The 12,201-nt window shown below is 39.0% G+C and overlaps 1 pseudogene; it reads right to left on the bottom strand.

The window, feature by feature from the left end:
- Positions 1-4,094: 4,094 nt before the first annotated feature.
- LOC113831427 overlaps positions 4,095-12,201 on the bottom strand; it is a 39,158-nt pseudogene continuing 31,051 nt past the window's right edge.

Below are 12,201 nucleotides of genomic sequence, written 5' to 3' on the forward strand. Positions count from 1 at the left end.
GCTATACAATGGAATAAAGAAAGCATCTTCAACTAGTGGTGTTGGCATAACTGGATGCTGGCATGTAGAAGACTGCAGATAGATCCATGTCCATTGCCATTCACAAAACTTAAGTCAAAATCAATCAAAGACCTCATCAGAAACCCAGCCACATTGAACTTACTAGAAGAGAAATTAGGAAATACCTTTGAACGAATTGGTTTGCGTTTTCTTTTTTTGCCTCTATTTCAATTTTCAAGTTGTGAATTATTAGTTTCACCTGCTTGATTGTTTTTCCTTGGCTTTGAAAAGGAGACTCATTGGTTTCTTCTATTTTTTGTCTTTTCCTTGATTTCTTTTTTCTTCACAGATTTTGCTAAGTTCATTTTACTTTATTGCCTTTTTTATTTAAATTAGAAACCAGATTGTTCACATATCAATCCCAATTCCCAATCCCTACCCTCCTCTCATACCCCCCACTAACTACCTACCTATCCAATACATTTCTGCTCCCTAGCGAGAGTGAGGCCTTCCATGCGGGTTCTTCAAGTCTGTCATATCCTTTGGGATAGGGCCTACGCCCTCCCCCATATGTAAGTCTGAGGGAGTATCCCTCTATGTGAAATGGGATCCCAAAGTCCATTCCTATGCTAGGCATAAGTAATGATCTACTACAAGAGGCCCCATATATTTCTCAGGCTTCCTCACTGACACCCACATTTTTTAGTCTGGATCAGTTCCATGCTGGTTTCCCAGAGATCAGTGTGGGGGCCAAAATCTCCCTCTTGTTCAGGTCAGGTGTTTCTGTGGGTTTCACCAGCCTGGTGTTGACCCCTTTGCTCATCACTCGTCCTTCTCTGCAACTGGATTCCAGTTCAGTTCAGTTTTTAGCTGTGGGTATCAGTTTCCACATCCCTCAGCTGTTGGATGAAGGCTCTAGGACAGTATATAATTTAGTTGTCAATCTTATTATCATTGGAGGGCATTTAAAGTAGCCTCTCCACTGTTGCTTAGATTGTTTGATGGTGTCATCCTGGTGGATCTCTGGACATTTCCCTAGTGCCTGATTTCACTTTAAATGTATAATGGCTCCCTCTTTGATGGTATCTCTTATTTTGCTCTCCACTATTTCCCCCCTACACAACATTCCTGCTCCCTTATGTCTTCCGAACCTCTCTCTTCTCCCCTTCTCATTCTCCTAGCACCTTCCCCCCATGCTCCCAATTTGCTCAGGAGATCTTCTCTAGGGGACCATGTATTTCACTCTTAGAGTACTCCTTGTTGCCTAGGTTCTCTGGTGGTGTGGATTATAGGTTGGTAATCCTTTGATCTATGTGTAAATTCCATATATGAGTGAGTGAAAACCATGTTTGTCTTTTTGTAACTGGGTTACCTCTCTCAGAATGGTTTCTTCTAGTTCCATCCATTTGCCTGAAAATTTCAATATTCCAATTTTTTTTTCCCCCTGAGTAGTACTCCATTGTGTAAAGGTACCACATTTTCTCTATCCATTCTTCAGCTGAGGGACATCTAGGTTGCTTCCAGGTTCTGGCTATTACAAATAATGCTGCTATGAATGTAGGTGAACAGATGTCCTTGTTGTATAAAGGTGCTTCTTTTGGATATATGCCTAAGAGTTGAATTGCTGGATCTTGTGGTAGGCTTATTCCCATTTTCCTGAGGAATTGCTATACTGATTTCAAATCTTTAAGAGAATTTTTTCATTTCTTCTTTAGGGTTCTGTATCATCTTCATAAAGTTATTTTTAATGTGTCTTCTGCTTCTGCTGTGTTGGGATATTCAGGTCTTCCTCTTGTAGGGCTACTAAGTTCTGGTGGTGTCATACTGATCTTTAGGTTGTTAAGTGTATTCTTGTATCTGCATCTACCCATCTCTTCCTCTGATTGGTGAAATCATTGTCTTTGCCTCTTGGTCTGATTGTTGCTGTTGGTTCCTGTGTCTTAGGGATCCTCTCTTGGACAGATCAGTGCAGTTACTGTCTGCATCTCTGGAAACCTCTGAGGTCACAGGGGATGGTTGGTTTTGTGTGTGCAATGGGTCTTATAGATTGCAGAATCCTATGTGAGGGGTGTAGAAGTATGTCTACAGACTGACTTGCTAGTGCATCTGAGACAGGTAGGGTAGGAGCCTGGGATTTTCCCTTGGGCTTAGGGCCTAGAGACTGGGTTGTCCAGCTGGAGGCTCTAGGTCTTCTCTGTGCAGGAGTTTTCTGTGTCTCAGGGAGCAGGTGAGGTTGAGGCAGGATGGGTAGGTATTGTGCAAAGTGGCACCTAAGATTAAAAATACTACGATGTTGTAGGAGGGGACCATTCCTCCACTGTTGGTGACAGTACAGAATTTTACAGCCATTTTGGAAATCAGTATTCTCATTTCCCAGAATGTTGGGAATCAGTCTACCTCAACACTCAGTGATACCAATCTTGGGCTTATAGTCAAAGGATACTCAATCATACCACAAGAACACTTGCTCAACAATATTCATAGTAGCATTATTTATAATAGCCAGAACCTGGAAGCAGCCTAGATGCCCCTCAACTGAAGAAAGGATAAAGAAAAGGTACATTTACACAATGGAATATTACTAAGCCATAAAAAACAATGACACCATGAATTTTGCAGAAAAATGGATAGAACTAGATCAAACCATCCTAAGTGAGGTAACCCAGTCTCAGACAAACATAGTATGTCCTCACTCATAAGTGGATATTAGATGTAAAGCAAAGGATAACCAGACTACAATCTACAGGAGAAGCCAGGTAACAAGGAGCACCCTAAGAAGGACACATGGATTTCACTGGGAAGAGGATATAGATGAGATCTCCTGTGTAAAGTTGGGGAAAGAGGGTTGGTAATGAGGAGGCAATGAAGGATAAAATGAGGGAATGGCATCCTCCATGGAGGTGAGGCAGGGAGGGAGGACAGAGAGGGAGAGCAAGGAAAGATATACCATCATGGAGAGAGCCACTGCGGGGTTAGGGAGAAACCTTGTGCAAGGTAACTATCCCCAAATCCACAACGATGAATCCAACTAAGACTACTAGCACTAGTGGAGAGGGTGCCCAAACTGGCCTTCCCTGTAATCAGATTGGTGAATACCCCAACTATCAGTATAGAGCTTTCATCCAGGAATTGATGGAACCAGATGCAGAGATTCACAACCAAGCACCAGGCTAAGCTCTGGCAATCCAGTCGAAGAGAGCAGGAGGGAATACATCAGAAAGAAGGTCAAGATCATGATGGAGGAATCTACAGAGATAGTTGAACCAAGCCCATGACAACTCTTGACCTATGTCTGTGGTGAGTCCATTGGACCTAACTAGGACCTCTGCATGTGGGACACATTTGTGAAGCTTTGCTATCTGAGGGGTACTGGCAGTATGACCAGGAACTAGCACAGGTTCATGAGCTAGTATGTTGAAGCCCATTCCTTATGGTGGTTTTCCATGCTGAACCTTAGCACAATGGGGAGGGCTTAATTCTGCCCCAACTTAATGTGCTATAATTTGTCAAATTCCCATGGGAGCCCTTACCTGTTGGAAAGAGTGGCTGGGGTGCAGGTAAGTGGGTAAGGAGGAGTGGTGGGAAGGAGAATTTTGGTTGGAATGTAAAATGAAATTAAAAAATAAATTTAATTAAAAATGGTATATCTGAAAATTTACAATATAACTTCAGGGCTTGTATTTTTCTCCAGTAAACTGGTTGATATTTCAGTGATTATCATTATTACTAGAATTATTACATCAATAAATTAGTATGAAATATAATTATATGAGAAAATAAAGTCTTAGAATTGTTAATTTTTAAACTTTCAATGTGTAAAATATATAGATAAACTAAGTAGCCCAATGTCTTCTAAAACAAGAAGGATAGTCAAATACACAGTGTTAGAACTGAATGGAACAATCTTGCACATCATGGTTATAGATCCTATCCATTGTTCTGCAAAAGTCCTATTCTCTTTTTTTCTTTCCAGTCTTTACAAAGAACCAGTAAACAATCAAGCATCACTTTACAGGGAGGAAAGCCATGGATGCCAAGCAGATGACTAGGAATCCAAGCACATCCAGAGAGAGGTACTGGTACCAACTGAGGTTTCAGTCAAGTGGCTTCAGGTGCTTGGCACCTTTGTGGCACATGACAAACTCAATCCAGAAGGTGGCTCTGTCCAGGGGTTTCAAAGGCTGGTCTGGGTGAATGGTTAATAACCACATTGCATTCTCTTTGTATCTAAAGAAAGATACAATGGAAATTAGCTTAAAGAACAAATTAAGAACAGACATATATGTTTTTCACAGGCAGTAAAGGTGATTTCAATACAAAACAAAAATAACAAATTATTGTTTTTTACTCATCATTAAAGAGATCTTAGTATTCAAGCCAAACATGTGCACAAAATGTTGAATACAGATGAAAAAGATAAAATGCACCAATATTTGTAAGAAACAGACTGGACCACTAGAGGTCCAAATGTAAATTAAAAAAATAAGTTGAGCTGAGCTGCCATTTGGGTGTATGAAACTTGAGCAATCCGGTAAGGTATTAGTAGTTTACCAGGTGTGCAAAGTCCACATTATTATCATAATTTAGAGATAGGAGGCAAATCTGTCAAGTCACCACTGTGATGGCTATGTGGGCAAAGCTTCAAGGGAATTTGGATTGTTTGGGACTTTGTATTGATCATTTGTCTGCAATTGATTATGACAATCAATGTGGGCAGTTTGTTTTACATAATGACCCTGATTGTTCCTGCCTGCCCTTTACTCATCTCTTTGAGCTTTTGATTCCTTTGGTAAACTATTATTGTGTAGGAGAATTCATTTTCCTTTTGCAGCTGAGGACAAGGCTAATCCAGCCTGAATTCTAATGTGTGTCATAGGGTAACAGAGCAGAATGACACCGGAGGTAACATCTTTCCCTGATATTACAAATGTCAGAGTGAGAGAATTGTTCCTCATGGGAGAGTGGTAATATTAATGAGTTTTACCACATACCACATCATTTTTGAAACAGAAGAAAACAAACCATTTTCCAGAAAGTCATGGTTTATAAAATCAGTATCTCCTAAATACTAGAAATGTTGTGTATAGATGTGTTTTTATTATCTCTGTACAAACAAAAGTTTTATTTAAAGTCAGTAAGCAGGAAAAATATAGAGAAGGCTTCTGATGAGAAGAGGCTTGACATAATACAATTAATATTAACATATGTACTGAAGATTTGAAAGGTGAATTTTCTGTTTTGGTTAGCTTAGGATTTATTTTCTTTTCAATTTTTTTATTTTTTTAATTTGGAAGGTTTTTTTTCAATTTATATACCAATCACAGTTCCTTCTCCATTCCTTTCCCCCATTCCACTGCCATGCCCTACAATCCCCATCCACTCCTCAGTAAACGTATGGTCTCCCATGGGGAGTCAATATATAATGGTGTTAGTGAGAAATCTGGGGTTAGTTTAGGTTTTAAATAGATGTTTTCCAAGATATAGCTTAAGAAGTATCTATTATTATTATTATTATTATTATTATTATTATTATTCAAATCAATAAAAACCTAAGGATATGCACATATTTAAAACTATCATCATCTCTCCCCTACTCGTGTTAAATGGGTCAAATCAAAAGGCCAAATTACTTGCCATTTGTCAGTAATGGAATCATAATATTTGTTCAAAATACTTGGAAAGCATTAATGACTTTTAAAATGAGAGCTTGATTATGTCTGGTTGGTTAAGAAAATAAATCATCATAGAAGAATTTTTATAAAGCAAAGAAAAATATACAAAATGAGATATTTTATTGTTTCACTAAGATTAGTTTTTAAGAAAATGTAATTATTCTGAAGAGTAGGTTCTATACTTTAAATATACACAGTTCATTTACTTATTTTAAGATTTATTTTATTTAATGCTTCTGAATATTTTGTGTGTGTTAATGTTTTGTTCACTGTGTGAATACTTGTGCACTGAGACAAGAGGAGGGTATCCAATAGTCTGCAAATGAGATTATATAAGGCTGTGAGGAACCCTGTGGGTGCTGGAGACTGAGACCAGGTCCTCTGCAAGAAAAGCAGTTTTCTTAACCACTGACCCATATCTCAAACTGTGAATTATAATATAAATCTCTGTCCTGAGGTCTAATGCAAAAAATCATAGTTATGATAAAAGATTCATATTTCCACTTTACATTAGTTTTTCTCATCAGTTTTTCCCAATTCTTACTTGTAATATGCCCCTTGTCAATCAATATTAGTGATTATTTTCATTACTTATGAAGTATTTGAAATTTTGTACTGTACTTCAAATTCTGGCAGTTTTTCCCAGTGAAAGAAGTAAAAGGAAAATTGTTTCAGGGGTGGTAGTGCATGCCTAGAATCTTAGCACTCAGGAAGATTAAACAAGAAAATAAAAATTTAAAAACATATTTTATCTCTCTACATAGTCAGACCCACCTAGTAAAAAACCCGGGAAACAACAAAAGTAATTCCACTGATTTATCTTTTCTTTGCCATTCATACTTTCACTTTTATTCTTTCAACTGCCCTTTTTTTCATTCAGGAAATAGCTAAGAAATAAATACTAAATAATGAATGTACAAATGAATAGCTAACTAAATGAAATAAGATAAAGACAGAGCTCACTGGTCAAAGCACATGCCTACAATGTGCAAAAGCAAGTTCAAAGGTACAAAAAATAAATCAGTAAATACAGAAGATGTTATACTCCCAGAAGGTTGTTAATGACTGTGTTCAGTGCATTTTGCAAATCTGAAATGGACATTGTATTGAATTCCAACACAATAGAGGCCTCTTTGGCTCTCATGTGAGCAATGTTAGGATTGTTAAGCAGAACAAATTTAACATTGTATGTATAGATATGTGAATTATTTCATCTAAACTCTTGCTTATCTCAATTATTGTTATCAGAGATTCTTTAGTACAATTATAAATTTATGATTTGGTCATATATAAGTTGTATGATAATTTATAAAGCTGTATATAATTAGGATAGTTCCAATGTTTACTTCACTGATGTACACAGTGACTGCAAATTCTGATTACTTTGCATGGATTTAAGTGAACATACTAGGTAGTAATAGTGATACCCATTTTTACAACCATCAACCTCTTGAAAGACTTAAAAATTAGCAAAGAAATAAAGCCCAGAAACTGACCAAGGCTACTACTATGACTTAGTGCCTGGAATTTACCAGCCACCAGCAATTATGGCCCTTACAAGGCCATAAGATAACTGGATACCAAGAATTCCCCGATGGCCACCCTCCCCGAGGGGCTCATGAAGTAAAAAGATTGCCCCACTGGCCAATGTGTCAATCATTAATAATTAAGGGTCCCTGTGAAACAAAGAGATAGCTACCATTAGTTATCACATCCTGAGGTCTGCAGGTTTTACAACTGGTGTGGTCAGGAGGCTATCTGATTCCCAGGCCTCCCCTCAAGACAAAGGGCTTCCTAGGAACCCATGACTCTGGTCAAGTATTCAATGGACAGAGAGTCGAGGCCCTTCCCTAAGCTTATGGTTTTTGCCTTTAAAAATGCCTGAGCCTGGGGGACGGGGCTGCTCTCTGGCCTGCATGCTGAGAGAGCCTGTTTGTACAAACGTCTACCTTTTATTAAAGCCTCTTGCTGTTTGCATCAAGTTTCTTCCTCCTCCCTGGTGGTTGGGGTGGCTGCAGTCCTGGGAAAAGATTCTGGAGGCCTGAGCTTCTGGGGTCTTACATTTGGGGGCTCGTCCTGGGTTTGCGACCACCCGTCACCTGAGTTGAGTCCATCTTGGACGTAAGGTAGAGTGCGAAGCCTATATGTTTGATAATGTGTCATGTTATGTCTCTTGCTATTTTGTTGGTTTGGTGCCATGACTTGGATTTGATCTGTGCCTGCGCAGGCCTGGTATTTGGTAATTTGGACCACAGTGGGAGACAGACGTGTCCCGAGACCCTGGGTTATGCCCTGGATGAAAGTCCAAGGGTTGTTTGATTTGGGCCATTGGGAAAGCAGATGTGCCTCAGAGGTAGACGTGCCCTGAGAACACCTTGGTCCCACCCTGGACAAAAGTCCAAGGGTTGTTTGTAATTTTGGTTTGGTGTCATGTCTGTAATTTGGTCCGCCGTGGGGTTTGTCCTGTCTGTTGTATCTGTCCTGTTGTTCTTGTCATTTGTATCAATCTCTGTTCTCTCAATGGGGCTAGCCATCTGACCCTAGTCTGTGTTACTGTGCTGTCTACCCAAGTTTCACATTTGTGCTGTGTGTTTGTTCTTCTTTGTCTCAGCGCTGTGTTTGTAGTTTGTTTGTCTGTTTGTCTTGTCTTGACGGACGAGAACTTGGGACGGAATCTAACAGGACAGACCCCTTTCCTTTAAAAAACAGACTTTCCTGCCTCAGTGGTTCCAGGTGGGAAGTTACAGCCTGGCAGAGCATAGTACCTTCTGGCTCCTTATGGCTGAGACACACTTTGCCTGAGACCAGCCTGCACTGTCAGCCTCCAGATGGCCTAGGATCAGTCACCATGGCTTCTCAGGAGAGGCAAAAGGCTGCTAATGGCAGGCATTCAGAGCAGGCCGGTGGGGGGTCTTGATGCAGCAGCAGCCCAGAGTGGGACTCGCCTCGCCTCACCCCTCCCTCCCTGCAGGAGGACAATGGCCTCCTGGCATGCGGCATGTGCAGATTGCAGGCATCCTTCACAGAGGCCTCTGTCTATGGCAGGTGCACGGGTAACAAGCCTCTGGAGAAAGATGCCTGTGGGGCATTCACCAGGCTGACCAAATGGCGAGTACCTCCAAGTCTAAGTGCACCCAGCTTGCCATCAATTCCTGGGAAGCTGAGGCCCCAGCAGGCCTAGCAGCCAGCAGGGCCCAAGTGAGCTCAGAGGGTCTGTGACTGCTGGAGGGAAGGGTGGGTGCCATCAATGTTGCTGATCCACCCAGGGAATGTGCCCCAGTGTTGCCCCTGCACTATTGTCCAGTGGAGTGCAGAGAGCAGGACTTCTGCAGGGGTTGCTCTTCTCAGCTAGTGGGACCTAAAGGGCACATGTGAACCTTTAGAAAGCTTGTTGCTCTTAGGAAAGCCATGGTCTCCCAAAGTTGACACTCACTGGCTCACTTGCCTATCAAGGCTCCCTCCCATGCTATCAGATGGGATTCCTGCACCCTGACTTGAAAGTTGCCCACTCCTCGACAAACAGGCTAGGCTTTATGGTGTAAAGTTGCAGCCTGTGGATGCTAGGGTCCTGTTATGACACTGTAGCCAGACTTCCCTCCACTAGGGCTGCTCTGGTCATTCAGATTCAAGGGTTGGTTACAAATTATTATTGGTTAGGGTAATAAAAAGATAAGGCATTCACTTCAGCCAGGCACCCCTGAGTGAGAGTCACTGATAGGAGGGGAAAAGAAAGAGACAAAGAGAAAAAGAGAGGTTTGTCTAAGATAGGGATGTCTGAGGGAATCAGAGAAAAAGAGTAAGGCAATAAAAATTTAAAGAGGATCAAAGAAAGCCATAAAAGTGTCAGAAAAGAATGTAAACTGTTTGCTATGGGCTCTCATATCTACAAATACTAAATTTATAATGATAATATATGTTAAAAAAATTTTAACCATACCAGGTTAATTCTGTCTAAAGTTTTGTTTATGTCCCAAAAGAAAATTATATAAACTTGTTAAAAAGGTTCTATGTTTTCTTGTATAAAAGTAAATTTTGTTACAAGCATAAAGCTAAAACAAAAATGGTTTAAATATTTTTGCTGTCTAATGCTAACAGCAGCCAATCATTTATGGACATAGCTCAGATTTATCTCTGAGCTTTAGTCATTAAATTTGGGTTAACAGGAATTCAGGTGCCTTTCTAGTAAAGATGGTATTAAAACTGTTTTATGGTTAAATCTGTCTAAAATTAAAACTAGTTAAAAAGTTAAAAATAGTAACACTGGGAATTGACAACATAAATTTAATAATCACCCAGGTGATAATGGTTTTAAACACATCAAGGGTGCTTTATTTTTGATATTATTACAAAAAGACATTAAAAGATTTTTAATTGTTCAAATTTATAGGGTTATAAGATATTTATGCTTATGTTATATTGTTAATGTTTGTGCTTAAATCAAAGAGCTAAAATTTAAGATCACAGTCATAAGTTCCATATGCTAACAAAAAAATTGAGCTATTTATTTCTTATGGTACAGTAAGACAATGACCTAAGTATAACAAAGGGCTCAAAATAACTTCTAAGCCCATGGGTCTCAATTCTTTGGAGGTTTAAAAACAAAACTCCTTTATATGAGTAGCCTAGAACCACCTGTATGTCAGATGTTTACATTGATAACAACAGAAAAAATTTGTAATAGAGATTAAAGCATTACATTTTTAAAGATAAACCTGACAATATAAGTCTTAGTTTTATAAAAGCTATGTTGTAAGATGTTAAGAAATACAAGTTACTAGCCATCCTTATAAATACACAAGCTTGTTGATTGTGGTCAAGCTAAGTACTAATGATTAATAACAGGGATAAACCTGACTCAGTCCCCTGGGTCTTTTGTTTCTCCATATAAAGTTGAGAATTGTTCTTTCAAGGTCAGTGAAGAATTGTGTTGGGATTTTGATGGGGATTGCATTGAATCTGTAGATTGTTTTTGGCAAGATTGCCATTTTTACTGTGTTGATCCTGCCTATGCAAGAGCATGGGAGATCTTTCCATTTTCGGGTATCTTCTTTAATTTCTTTCTTTAGAGACTCAAAATTCTTACAGTACAGATATTTCACTTTTTTGGTTAGTGTTACTCCAAGGTTTTTTATGTTGTTTATGGCAATTGTAAAGGGTGATGTTTCTTTGATTTCTTTCTCCACGAATGGGTCATCCATATATAGTAGGACTAGAGATTTTTTTTATTTAATCTTGTATCCTGCCACTTTGCTGAAGGTGTTTATCAGCTGTAGGAGTTCCCTGGTTGACTTTTTCGGGTCACTTATGTAGACAATCATATCATCTGCAAATAGTGAGAGTTTGACTTCTTCCTTTATGATTTATATTCCCTTGATCTCCTTTTGTTGTCTTATTGCTCTAGCTAGAACTTCAAGGACAATGTTTTAAGAGGTATGAAGAGAGTGGACAGCCTTGTCTTGTCCCTGATTTTAGAAGAATTGCATTGAGTTTCTCTCCATTTAATTTGATGTTGGCTGTTGGCTTGCTGTATATTGCTTTTGTTATGTTGAGGTATGTTCCTGTCATCCATGATTTCTCCAGGACTTTATCATGAAGGGATGTTGGATTTTGTCAAAGGCCTTTTAGGCATCTAGTGAGATGATCATGTGATTTTTTTCCTCAGTATGTTTATATGGTGGATTACATTGATGGATTTTTGTATGTTGAACCATCCTTGCATCCCTGGGATGAAGCATACTTGATTGGGATGGATGATTTCTCTGATGTGTTCTTGGATTTGATTTTCCAATATTTTATTGAGAATTTTTGCATCAATGTTCATAAGGGATATTGGTCTATAGTTCTCTTTCTTAGTTGTGTCTTTGTGTGGCTTGGGTATCAAGGTTATTGTGGCCTCATAAAAAGAGTTTGGCAAAACCCTTCTGCTTCTATTGTGTGGAATACTTTGAGGAGAATTGGTGTTAGCTGTAATTTGAACTTGTAGTAGAATTCTGCACTGAAGCCATCTGGTCATGGGCTTTTTTTTGGTTGGGAGACTGTCTAATGACTGCTTCAATTTCATTAGAGGTTATAGCTCTATTTAAGTTGCTTATCTGTTCTTGATTTAATTTTGGAAAGTGAAATCAGTCCAGAAAATAGTCCATTTCCTTTAGATTTTCAAATTTTGAGGAATATAGGTTTTCAAAGTATGACCTGATGATTATCTGGATTTCCTCTGTGTCTGTTGCTATGACCCCCTTTTCAGTCCTGATTTTATTAAATTGCATGTTCACTCTTTGTTATTTGGTAAGTTTGGATAAAGGTTTGTCTATCATGTTGATTTTCTCGAAGAACCAACTTCATGTAATGTTGATACTTTGTATTGTTCTCCTAGTTTCCATTTTATTGATTTCAGCCCTCAGTTTGATTATTGCTTGGCACCTGCTCCTCCAAGGTGTATTGGTGTATTGACTTCTTTGTTTTCTAAAGCTTTCAGTTGTGCTGTTAATTCTCTAGTGTGATTATTCTCCTGTTTCTTCATGTGGGCATT

The sequence above is a fragment of the Cricetulus griseus genome (genome assembly GCF_003668045.3).
Source record: "Cricetulus griseus strain 17A/GY chromosome 1 unlocalized genomic scaffold, alternate assembly CriGri-PICRH-1.0 chr1_1, whole genome shotgun sequence".
NCBI classification, from domain to species: domain Eukaryota; kingdom Metazoa; phylum Chordata; class Mammalia; order Rodentia; family Cricetidae; genus Cricetulus; species Cricetulus griseus.